The 12,084-nt window shown below is 41.8% G+C and overlaps 1 protein-coding gene across 13 annotated transcripts in view; it reads right to left on the minus strand.

Moving 5' to 3' along the window:
* Positions 1-12,084, minus strand: part of FGGY (FGGY carbohydrate kinase domain containing) — a 378,028-nt gene that overhangs the window by 97,155 nt on the left and 268,789 nt on the right. The window lies entirely within an intron of this gene.

Raw genomic sequence — 12,084 nt, forward strand, 5'->3', positions numbered from 1 at the left:
GGAGCAAATTGTTTTGCAGAAAGAAACCATTTGTATTTCCATATCAAATCCAGAAAGTAAGCAGGGTCCCAAAAGCTTCAGCAAAGAAACTCCCCCAAACCCACAGAAAGCGGCATACTCTCAAATCACACTGTACTATTACTACGATGAGGTGGCATGTCCTAGTGGAAAGTGGGAAGGGCTGGGATCAGAAGACCAGGTCCAGAAACCCCTCGTAGGGTTTCTTTACCCTCTCATAAGTGTGTAACCACTTTCTGAACGACGTTCTTTGCATCTGTAAAAACAGATATCATAATCCCTGTCCAGCTTACCTCACAGGGTTATTGTGAAGATCAAAGGAAACCACGGATGTGAAGATACAGCATTTTGTAAACTATACAATACTGTACATTCGTAAAGCATTTTTAAAGAATCAGTAGTCCTAATTGTAGTAATAATGATGTGACCAGTGGAGACAAATATAAGTTACTGGACTCAGGATGGGAGTTTCCAAGGGAAGTGACAGAAAAGGGTGAACGCAGTTAGGCTCAGGAGTAGGAGACCTGATTCACAGCCTAAACCCACCAAAGGACATTGCATTAGTCCTTTCTCCTTTTTAAGCCTCAGTTTCTGCGCGTGTCGAATGAGGGTGTCAGACCACTTCCCCCAGCTGTACATGTCCAGCTGAAAGGGGGACAGAGGTCATGGGCTTGGTGATCAAGGCAGTCCTGGGGTCAGATCTTGGTGCTGTCTGTCCTAGCTGGGTAACGTGGGCCAGTGACTTCACCTCTCTGAACTTCTGCTTTCCCATGCATCAAATGGGTCTAACACCACCGACCTCACTGGGTTAAATCGCACTGCATGGGACAAACAATAAAGTTGGTTACCCTTCCCTGCTTTAGAGGTGTTTCCTTCTCAAAGTCCAGGGCCAATGATTCTAGAAGAAAGTGGGTATACCAGAGGTGGGCACGCACGCCACTGCCCACTGGTGTCTTTGGAACGATAGCTTTAAAGCTTAAAAACATGGCTTGAATGATGGCAGAAAAGAGTATAGGACATCAATGTCCACAGGAGGTTAATATCTAAGACACTTAAGATAATAGTTATTATTCATATTTAAAAAATGTTTTAGGAGTACGGCTCAGCGATTTCTAGTTCTAGTCTTTCGACACACTCTGAGTGTCCCTCTGAATCCATCAACTTCCCGAAAGTTCTCTAAACTAAGTTTAAAGAAACAAACAAGTAGAGCGGTGGTTTTCAAGCTCTTTTATTACATAAAAATTTTATTGTTTTTTTGTATGGAACTCCAAAATATAAACTATAGAAAAGTAAAAGAGCTCTATGTAAGTGCACGAGTGAGCGTACGTGTGAGTGTGTGTGTGTGACGTGTGTGGCGGAGGCGAGGGCGGGTCTACCTAAGAGGCCGTCTCTTGACTTCTTTCTGTGACCCCTCGTTCCCATCTGTAGGAATCTCTGCCTTAGCTCACATTAGGACGACACTGCGGGACAAGGCTCCCCAGCCACAGCAACATCAGCTGCTTCTCCCAGAGTGTGCACCAGGCCTTCAGCCACAGCCGGCGAGCGGGCACCGTGACCATCCCTTTTCAGGGAGATACTCAAAGAGGCGAAGACACGTGACTAGGTCCAAATTTAAACCTTCCTCTGTGTCATGCTGAAGCCATATGCTATCCGTATCCCAAGTCAGAAATGATTTGTGACAGCCCCACCTTCAAACCCTGTTTTAGCCTGATTTTATGATAATGTTAAGAAGGGCTCCATGGAAGGCAGGGCCAGAACCACGTTTCTGGGTAGAACAGGGTCACATCCTGGTTTCCTATTTCCTACCTCTCTCTGCTCCTGGTCCAACAGGAACCACACTGACAACAAAAGCCATGAGAACATCCTTTCTAGCCCGAAGTCGAGAGTCTGCCCTAATTCTAGCAGCACCCACTTCAGACCAGCGTCACTGCACTTAGAGTAAGGGATTTTTTTTTTTTTAAAGAAGCGCGTGTCTATAAATCTTTTCTTTGCCTCTCAAGGAATCTCGGAGCAGGACATTTGGTTTCAGACATCTGGGTCAATAAGAACCTATAGGCCTAATTGCTATTGATTTGTCATTGTCTCATTTACTGTGGGTCTTTGCAAACAGCGAGATTCATTTAGCCTCCACATTTACAATCCCTCCCGCACTAATGAGATCCCCGGGGAGGGCGCATATGCTCACCCGCTTTGACTCCTAACCTCCTCGCAGCTGGATATTTGTTCTCTGAACGCAGCCCTTCTCCTGCATGTTGTTTCAATTACACCTCACCATGTGTGCTATCTGAGTATATTATCCAAAATGAAGTGCACTTGAAAAACATTAAAATAACGAATGCACATCATTATTCACATAATTTAACTTGCACAATGCCTTTTTTGGTTCTGACTTTGTTTCATTTGTGTGTTTTATCAATTCCTTCTCCAATGGCGGTCTGCCCTCTTCCAGCTTGAGCATCACATATTAACTGTTTCAAGCGGCTCGTTCTCCCCCCTCACGAACACCAGGCACGTATGTGCTCTCTCAGGAGGAAGAATTCTTCCTGTCCTAGTCCCATTGTGTGTGATGAAGAAAATACAGTTTCAGCAGCCACAAAGTGACTTCGCATGTGCCATGGGGTGATCAGGCACACTAACCTCTCCAGGCCTGGCTTCCTTTTTTACAATCAGGTCTAATACTTTCACCTCACAGGCTGCTCTGAAGATTAAACATAAGACTCCTGAGCATTACAAAATGACAGGTGATTGATAAATACTTCCCTCTCCCTTCCCATCACAGGAAATTAATTTCTAGCTTAAAACAAATCTAAGAGTCACGGGAGATTTTTTCAGACTTTACTTCTTACAATCTTAAATGCAAACAGCACCCCTGAATCGCCACACGCCCCTTCCTCTCCATCAATCATTTAATTCTTTGGAGTCACAGGCTTCCCAGAAGCATGGTGACCATAATTTCAAACCGAAAATCACAATACATGGCCTAACAGGAGACATTTGCGCCCCTTTCCAGAGTAAGAGAAAGTCTTGGAAAAGAAGCTTCCTCACCTCCTGGCCCCTGCCGCCCACGCTCCTGGAACTCCCACAGGAGGAATGCCACCCTCTGGGCCGATAACTCCAATGGCCTTGAGTTTACTTGAACTCTTGCATTTTGTACCACTTGACCACTTCTTACTCCTTCGTTCTCTTTCCCTTTTTCCAGGACGTGATACTCTGGTTTTCCGGCCTCCTCTCCAGCTTGTTCTTTTCCTTTGCTTGTCCCTTACATATCTGAAGTCTCTCCGAGATCTGTCCTTGTCCCTCTTCTCACTCTTTATAATCCCTTGGGTGATCTATCCTCTTTTCATGCCTCCAGGTACCATCCAGGGCTGAGGACTTCCAAGGGCATGCCCTTACTTCCGGCTGATTTCTCACTCACGAGTTCCAGGTCTAATATCCAACCACCCAGCAAATGCTCCCTCTGGGATGCCCAGAGGGACCACAACTAAAAATGTCTAATATGATACACATCGTCTTTTCTGGTGTTCTCCCTTCCTTCTGTGTCCCCTGGTTTAATCAAAGCCAATCTCACTTAAGCGGTTTAAGCAACAATTTGGGGGCAGAGTCAGAGTAGGATGACTCCTCCATCTCCCTCTCAGCTCCCAAATTTAATTTTTCATCTACTTGTCAATTTATTATATTAAATATTCCTCTAATGAGCAAACTTTCCTCCAGCTCAACTGTTTCTCTTTATTCAGGATGCATTCAAATGGCTGCATTAGAGCTTTGCTCTCCTAACTTATCTCCCCTCTTGAAATCTTGACCCCCCTCCCCGCAACGGGCTTTGCTGCACTCCTTCCTGGTGATTCTTCTAAAATGCCACTCTGATTAGGACTCCACCTTACCTAAAATTCTTCAATGGTTCTTCCCCACTGTCCTCAAGATGAAGCACAGACGTCCTTGCCTGGCGTAAGACGCTCTTCATCAGCCAGCTCTCCCTTCGTTGCGCTATATTACGTGGATGTCTTCCACTCCTGCTCCTTCCTCACCCCTGCACACGCCATGCTGTAACCACACTAAACTACTTTTAATATTCATAATACGCCTCAGAATGTTTGCCTATTCCGCTCCCTCTTACTCAGAATTCTCTTCCTTGCCTTCCTTACCTGCCTATGTCCACCACATCCCAGACTCATCTTTGATAGCATCCTATCCCTTGGAGGCTATTCTTGGACATACGCTCCTTTCACTGCCCATGCTCACATGGCACCTCCAGTGAACACAACTGCTTCAGCTCCCCTCCTCACATCCCCAATCCTAGCCTCACTAGAGGAAGCAGGAGTGATCCTGACATCTTCAAGTACCCTCAGGAGTGTTATGCCACCTGCCCTCATCACCTGTGCTGGGGGTTTGATAGTAAAATCTGTGCTCTCTGGTTTGGGAATAAAAAGATTTTCTGCGATAACACTGATTGCATTATTTCCCTGCTTAGAATCCTGCAATGGCTAACCACTGGCCTCCAGATAAAATCAGTTTCTCAGCTTGGCTTACAAGGCCCTGGGTGATCCAGACCCTGCCCTCATTCCCAGCCCCCCTTGCTCACTGTGGTCTGTGGCCGAGTATCAATTCCTCAGCCTCTCTTCAAGGGCTTCATACATATCAGTCCCGGAGCCTAGAGCGCTCTTCTCTGCTCTTCACACGGTTAGCTCCTCTCACTCTTCAGATCTGAGCTGTCCATCCAGCAGCCAGGGCTTCCCTGACCGCCCCATCTCAATGGTGTTGCCCTGATAACTTATTACTGCGTTCTGTTAGTTTCCTTCACATCAGGTGTAGTCACTGGAGACTTATTTACTTGTTGACTACCTATGGCCTCCTCTGGACTTTAAGCTACACGAAGGCAGACCATCACCAGTATATATTCAGGATTTAGCAGAGAACTTGGCACATAGTACCACACAAGAGTATACATCAAATAGATGAAAGGAATTTCCTCCACTGTATGATAATTGCCTCTTTACTTGATCTGTATCCATCTCTGGAATCTGAACTCCTTCGAGGAAAGAGCTGCATTTTATTCATCCTTCCAGGTGCTCAATGCATAGTTATTGAAATGTATAATGAATGAATGCAGACCCAACACAAAACATTAGAACTAGAATTTCTGGGTTGTTTATACCTCTACATCTCATTGTAGCACTGGGCTGCCAAAGGGTGGATCTCTGGAGTCACAGGGACACAGTGTTCCAGACATGCCCGGGTGTACCCCTCAGAAGGGGGCAGGGAAAAGGAACAAACATTTTGTGACCCCCACCCCTTTCCACTTACATGCCAGGCAGTGTGCTGGGCTCTAGGCAACCAGCTGAGAAACAGAAAATGGAGAATTTATTTCCTAAGCCAGCAAAGCCCTAAGTCTTCTTGGGAGGACCCCAATGCCCTGAGCACTTTCTTATCCTTGCATGCAAAATAGATGCCAAAGGAGCCTTCAAGAACTTACTGATTATCCTGGAACATCCTAGGGGATAAAAGGTGTTAATATTTCCTCTCTGCTTCTATGATTGCCCTAGCATAGGGAAGCCTAAGTAAGTACTTGACAGACTGATGGCCCCAGTTGTCAGACTGAGGGACTGAGGTGGAAGAAGCCATAAAGGCCAAGGGAGCAATGTGAGAACACAAGAGTCGAATGGAAAGTGAGAGCAATCTTCAGAAGTGGAGTATATCACGTGTGTGTGTCTGTGTGTGTGTGAGTATAATTTCCATGAAAGTAGGGACTTTTTTTTGCTTTGTTCACTCTTGTATCTTAAGTGCTCATAAGACACTCATCAGACAGTCAGAGGACCTGGAACTCAGCCTTGGCTCTGCTGCCAACCTTGCATCCAGCACTTATGGATTATGCTAACATCTTCCCACCAAACCCTGCCACCAGCAGAACCTCATTCTGAGACATTGGTAGCGAAGGCTCTTTAAGAGAATTAGGACAATAATGGGCAGTTTAGAGGAAAAGAGCTGAAGTTATAATCAATATAAGGCAGACTCTGCCTAAGGAGTGAAATACCTGGATATCTGGCCCCACACAGAGAGAGACTCCGGTTGCCATTTACATGCACAGGCACATCTAGTTACTGTTTACTTAATTTATAAGCTCCCAAAACATCTGTCTTCAGGGATGGGGCCTAAAAGGACCATGATAAACCAAAAGTATAAAACAGTAAATCTGCTATTTATCAACATTTGTTTCCACAGTTTCAAATAGGATTTGCTAATTCTAAGCTCTGAGATAGGGGTGACCTGCATTGCTGTTTTCAGAGAGCCCCAAGTCATACACAAAGAGGACTATAGTTTCTGATTCCAAGGGATGTGTCATCCCTTCCAAATAGCCCACTTCACTTTAATAACAGCTATGCCTACTTCTTTCTAAGACCTGAAGCATAATGGGTCCTATAGACTTAGAATATTCTATTCACAGATCTGATATCATACAGATACACTTTCCTTTGCAAAACAATAGAAGGAAAGTGGAAGAGAAGAGAACCAACATTTATTGAATACATACTAAACATGTGAGATGGACATAAACTTTTGGAGTCATCAAAACATAGAAAAAAATGAAGCCAAGAAAGTAGATAGGATCATGTTGGAAGAGACAGCAAAGAGAGAAGAGAGCCAAGAATGTAGCTGTGATGAACTTTGACGTTAATGGTCAAGAAAAGGACCATGAGTTCGAAAAAGAGAGTAAGAAGGAGGAGTCAAAGATACAGGAGGAAAACTGGGAGAGGGTGACATTCTGGAAAGCCAAGGAAAGAGTGTTAAAAGGAGAAGAAGGAGAAGCATGTGGCAGACTGGTGCCACATGCTGCTGAGAGCTCAAGGAAGGGAGCCAGAAGACACTCTATGTCACTGAGGACATTAACATTAAATGTTTCAGGGGTTGATGGTAACAGAATTCAAACTGGACAGAATTCAAAATGAGTAATAGTGACCAAGAGTACAGGCAACACTTTGGAGAAACTTACTTCTAAAGAGAAGGAGAAATACAGGGAGGTAGTCAGAAGAGGGTGTGAAGTCAATCGGCATGTGAAAGAGCTGGGATTTAGATCCAGTCTGACTCTAAGACTGAATTGCACAAACTGCCGCTCCTGGATCACCCTATGCTGCTCTTTCTCTGAGTTTGCATGCTAATCCATAAATCCTTCCTTCTTCCCCATTTTCAATAAAAACCACTCATATGAGGTTCAGCCATAGAAGAAAGTTCTGGAAACTTTAAGTATTTCATTGCAAAGACTAAACCATCCCTTAGGTTTGTGTGGAGGTTTAAGATCTTCAGAGATTGGCATTCCTATGATCTACCTTCATTCTCATAACACCTGGAAAATGAGTGAAGCAGGGTGGTATTATTGTAAATTTATGAGTGAGGAAACTGAGTCACCAAGACATTTATGGCAGAAGTGGCACAAGAACCCAAGACCTCTCATCCCCAGCCCAGTGTTCTTGCTACTCCACCACACTTTCCACATGAGGCCGGGCAGGCTGCGGACGACTGATCCCTGCCGCTCAACCCTGGAACAACCACCACCCAAACTCTCTTCTATGATGGCAGTAGGAGTAGTGATAGTTGTCGTCATTGTCCTGGTACAATTTACAAAGCCTTCCAAGATACATTACCTCCCTGAACCCAAAATAAGTCCTCAGAGGTATCCGGGGTTCATTGTCTCATAGCTACTATCCTACGATCTGATGAGGAAACTGAGGTTCATACAATGATGCACATTGGGGCTGGGATTTGAATCCAGATCTTGGAACTCTAACTCTAGTCCTCTTTTCTTTGGGTTGGTGGTTTTTAAATGCTGGATCCCTTCAAGAATCTGACGAAAGCTATCGCCCCTCTTCACAGAAATATATGAGCAAGTAAATAATCAACAAAACTCTGCACACAATTAACGGGTTCACTGATGATCTGAAGTTAGCAACCCCTGCTCAAGCTATGTGGTGTCTCAGCTAACTAAAGTGCTAGCTGACGCTGTTATGTGGTGGGACCCCCCCCAGTGGTAATGGCATTGTAACTAGAGATTCCCAGAAGGGAAGGCTTATGGAGCATCTCAAACTCCTTGTCAGGATCAGGCTTCCTTCTCTCCAGCTGATGACACACTGTTTCTAATCTAGTACGGTGTGCATTTCATTCTGCTCTGTGCAAGAGTGACTCCCTGTGAGAATGTAAGTCCCTTGTGGACTGAAAATACCTAATAGAAGTAACTGCAACAACCATAACAATAACTTCTATCACTACCACTGTATCATTTACTGAATACCTATTACAGCTCAACAATGTCACTATGCACCAGACCCTATTCGAATTAATTTAAGTTTCTCAACAACCTTATGAGGTGTTGACTGTTATTATTTCCTTTTACAGTGAAGTACTAAGGCGCAAAGAGGTTAAGTGAATTGCCCAGGATCACACAGATACCAAGGGGTGAAGCTAAGACACAGGCAATTTGGCGCCACAGTCGATACTAACCTCCAGCTTAGACGGTCTCTCTTTTGCCATGTACTGGCTACATGGGGTCTCTTTGTTAATATTAATATTGAAATATTATAATATTAATATTTAACTTTTGTTAAAAAGCCCAAAATAAATATTACCATGAAATTCATTTATTGCTTTTCAAACTTTTTACTTCAAAATAATTTTAGATTTACAGAAAAGTTGCAAAACTAGTACAGACTTCCCTTACACTCATCATCTAAGAAATTAACATGGATACAGTACCTTTTTAAATTTTTTTATTTTATTGCAGTAACATTGGATCATAACATAATATAGCTTTCAGATGTACATCGTAATATATTTCGAAATCTGTGTAGATTACATCATGTTCACCACCCAAAAACTAATTATAGTTCATCCCCTCACATGTGAGCCTAATCACCCCTTTTGTCCTCCCCTCCCCCCTTCCCCTAGGTAACCACCAATCCAATCTCCATTGCTATGTGTTTTTTTTTTGTTTGTTTTTATCTTCTACTTATGAGTGAGATCATATAGTATTTGACTTTCTCCCTGTGACTTTTTTCACTTAGCATAATACACTCGAGGTCCATCCATGTTGTCACAAATGGCCGGATGTCATCATTTCTTATGGCTGAGTAGTATTCCATTGAGTATATATACCACATCTTCTTCATCCATTCGTCTCTTGATGGGCACCTAGGTTGCTTCCAAGTCTTGGCTACTGTGAATAATGCTGCAATGAACATAGGGGTGCAGGTATCTTTATGCATTTGTGTTTTCAACTTCTTTGGATAAATACCCAGCAGTGGGATAGCTGGATCATATGGTAGATCTATTCTTAATTTTCTGAGGATACTCCATACTGCTTTCCATAGTGGCTGCACCAGTTTGTACTCCCACCAGCAGTGTAAGAAGGTTCCCTTCTCTCCACATCCTCTCCAACATTTGTTGTTTCCTGTCTTGTTAATAATAGCCATTCTGACCGGAGTGAGGTGATACCTCATTGTAGTTTTGATTTCCATGTCCCTGATAGCTAATGATGCTGACCATCTTTTCATATGCCTGTTGGCCATCTATATATCTTCTTTGGAGAAATCTCTGTTCTTTTGCCTATTTTTTAATTGGGTTGTTGGATTTTTGTTGTTGAGATGTATGAGTTCTTTGTATATTTTGGATATTAACCCCTTATCTGATATGTGGTTTGCAAATATCTTCTCCCAATTGTTAGGTTGTCTTTTCGTTTTGTTGATGGTTTCCTTTGCTGTGCAGAAGCTTTTTAGTTTGATGTAGTCCCATTTGTTCATTTTTTCTCTTGTTTCCCTTGCCCAGTCAGACATGGTACTTGAAAATATGCTGCTCAGACCGATGTCAAAGAGGGTACTGCCTATGTTTTCTTCAATACGTTTCATGGTTTCAGTCTTACATTCAAGTCTTTAAACCATTTTGACTTGATTTTTGTGCTTGGTGTAAGGTAATGGTCTACTTTCATTCTTTTGCACGTGGCTGTCCAGTTTTCCCAACACCATTTATTGAAGAGACTCTCCTTTCTCCACTGTATGCTCTTGGCTTCCTTGTTGAATATTAGCTGTCCATAAATGTGTGAGTTTATTTCTGGGCTCTCGATTCTGTTCCATTGATCTGTGTGTCTGTTTTTGTGCTAGTTCCATGCTGTTTTGGTTACTACAGCTTTGTAGTATATTTTGAAAACAGGGAGTGTGATACCTCCAGCTTTGTTCTTTTTTCTCAGGAATCCTTTCGCTATTCAGGGTCTTTTGTTGTTCCATATAAATTTTAGGATTCTTTGTTCTATTTCTGTGAAAAATGTTGTTGGAACTTTGATAGGCATTGCACTGAATCTATAGATTGCTTTAGGAAGTATGGACATTTTAACTATGTTAATTCTTGCAATCCAAGAGCACGGAACATCTTTTCATTTCTTTGTGTCTTCTTTGATTTCTTTCAACAATGTCTTATAGTTTTTGGTTTATAGATCTTTCATCTCTTTGGTTAAGATTATTCCTGGGTATTTTATTCTTTTTGTTGCAATTGTAAATGGGATTGTATTCTTAATTTCTCTTTCCGCTACTTCGTTGTTAGTGCATAGAAATGCAACTGATTTTTGTATGTTGATTTTGTATCCTGTGACTTCACTGTATTAATTTATTATTTCTAAAGTTTTTTAGCGGATTCTTCAGGGTTTTCTATATATAAAATCATGTTGTCCGCAAAGAGTGATAGTTTCACTTCTTCTTTTCCAATATGGATCCCTTTTATTTCTTTTTCTTGCCTGATTACTCTGGCTAGGACTTCCAACACTATGTTAAATAAGAGTGGTAACAGTGGGCATCTTTGTCTGATTCCTCTTCTTAGAGGGATAGCTTTCAGTTTTTCTCTGTTGAGAATGATATTTGCTGTGGGTTTGTCACATGTGGCCTTTATCATGTTGAGGTATTTTCTTTCTATACACATTTTATTCAGTGTTTTTATCATAAATGGATACTGTATCTTGTCAAATGCTTTCTCTGCATCTGTTGAAATGATCATGTGATTTTTATTCTTCATTTTGTTGATGTGGTGTATCACATTGATAGATTTGCGGATGTTGAACCATCCCTGCATCCCCTGAATGAAACCCACTTGATCATGATTTATGATCTTTTTAATGTATTGTTGTATTCAATTTACTAGTATTTTGTTTAAGATTTTTGCATCGATGTTCATCAGTGATATTGACTGGTAACTTTCTTTTTTTTGTGTTGTCCTTGTCTGGTTTTGGTATCAGGATAATGTTGGCTTCGTAGAAGGAGTTAGGAAACCTCCCCTCCTCTTCAATTTTTTGGAAGAGTTTGATAAGGATAGGTATGAAGTCTTCTTTGAATGTTTGGTAGAACTCACCAGAGAAGCCATCCGGTCCTGGACTTTTATTTTTTGGGAGGTTTTTGATTGCTGGTTCGCTCTCCTTACTGGTGATTCATCTATTCAAATTCTCTACTTCTTCTTGGTCCAGTTTTGGAAGGTTGTATGTTTCTAAGAATTTATCCAGTTCTTCTAGATTATCCAGTTTGTTGGCATATAGCTTTTCATAGTATTCTCTTATTATCTTTTATATTTCTGAGGTGTCCATTGTAATCTCTCCTCTTTCATTTCTGATTTTATTTATTTGAGTCTTCTCTCTTTTTTTCTGGGTGAGTCTAGCTATGGGTTTGTCAATTTTGTTTATCTTTTCAAAGAACCAGCTCTTGGTTTCATTATTTTCCTATTTTTTAGTCTCTATTCCATTTGTTTCTGCTCTGATTTATATTATTTCCTTCCTTTTGCTGATTTGGGGCTTTGTTTGCTCTTCTTATTCCAATACCTTTAGATGTACTGTTAGATTGTTTATTTGGGATTTTCCGTCTTTGTTGAGGTAGGCCTGAATTGCTATAAACTTCCCTCATAGAACCGCATTTGTTTCATCCCATAGATTTTGGTATGCTGTATTTTCATTTTCATTTGTTTCCAGGATTTTTTTTATTACTCCTTTGATTTCTTCATTGACCTAATCATTGTTCAGTAGCATTTTGTTTAATCTCTACATTTTGGCAGCTT

The sequence above is a fragment of the Equus quagga genome, chromosome 5 (genome assembly GCF_021613505.1).
Source record: "Equus quagga isolate Etosha38 chromosome 5, UCLA_HA_Equagga_1.0, whole genome shotgun sequence".
NCBI lineage: Eukaryota > Metazoa > Chordata > Mammalia > Perissodactyla > Equidae > Equus > Equus quagga.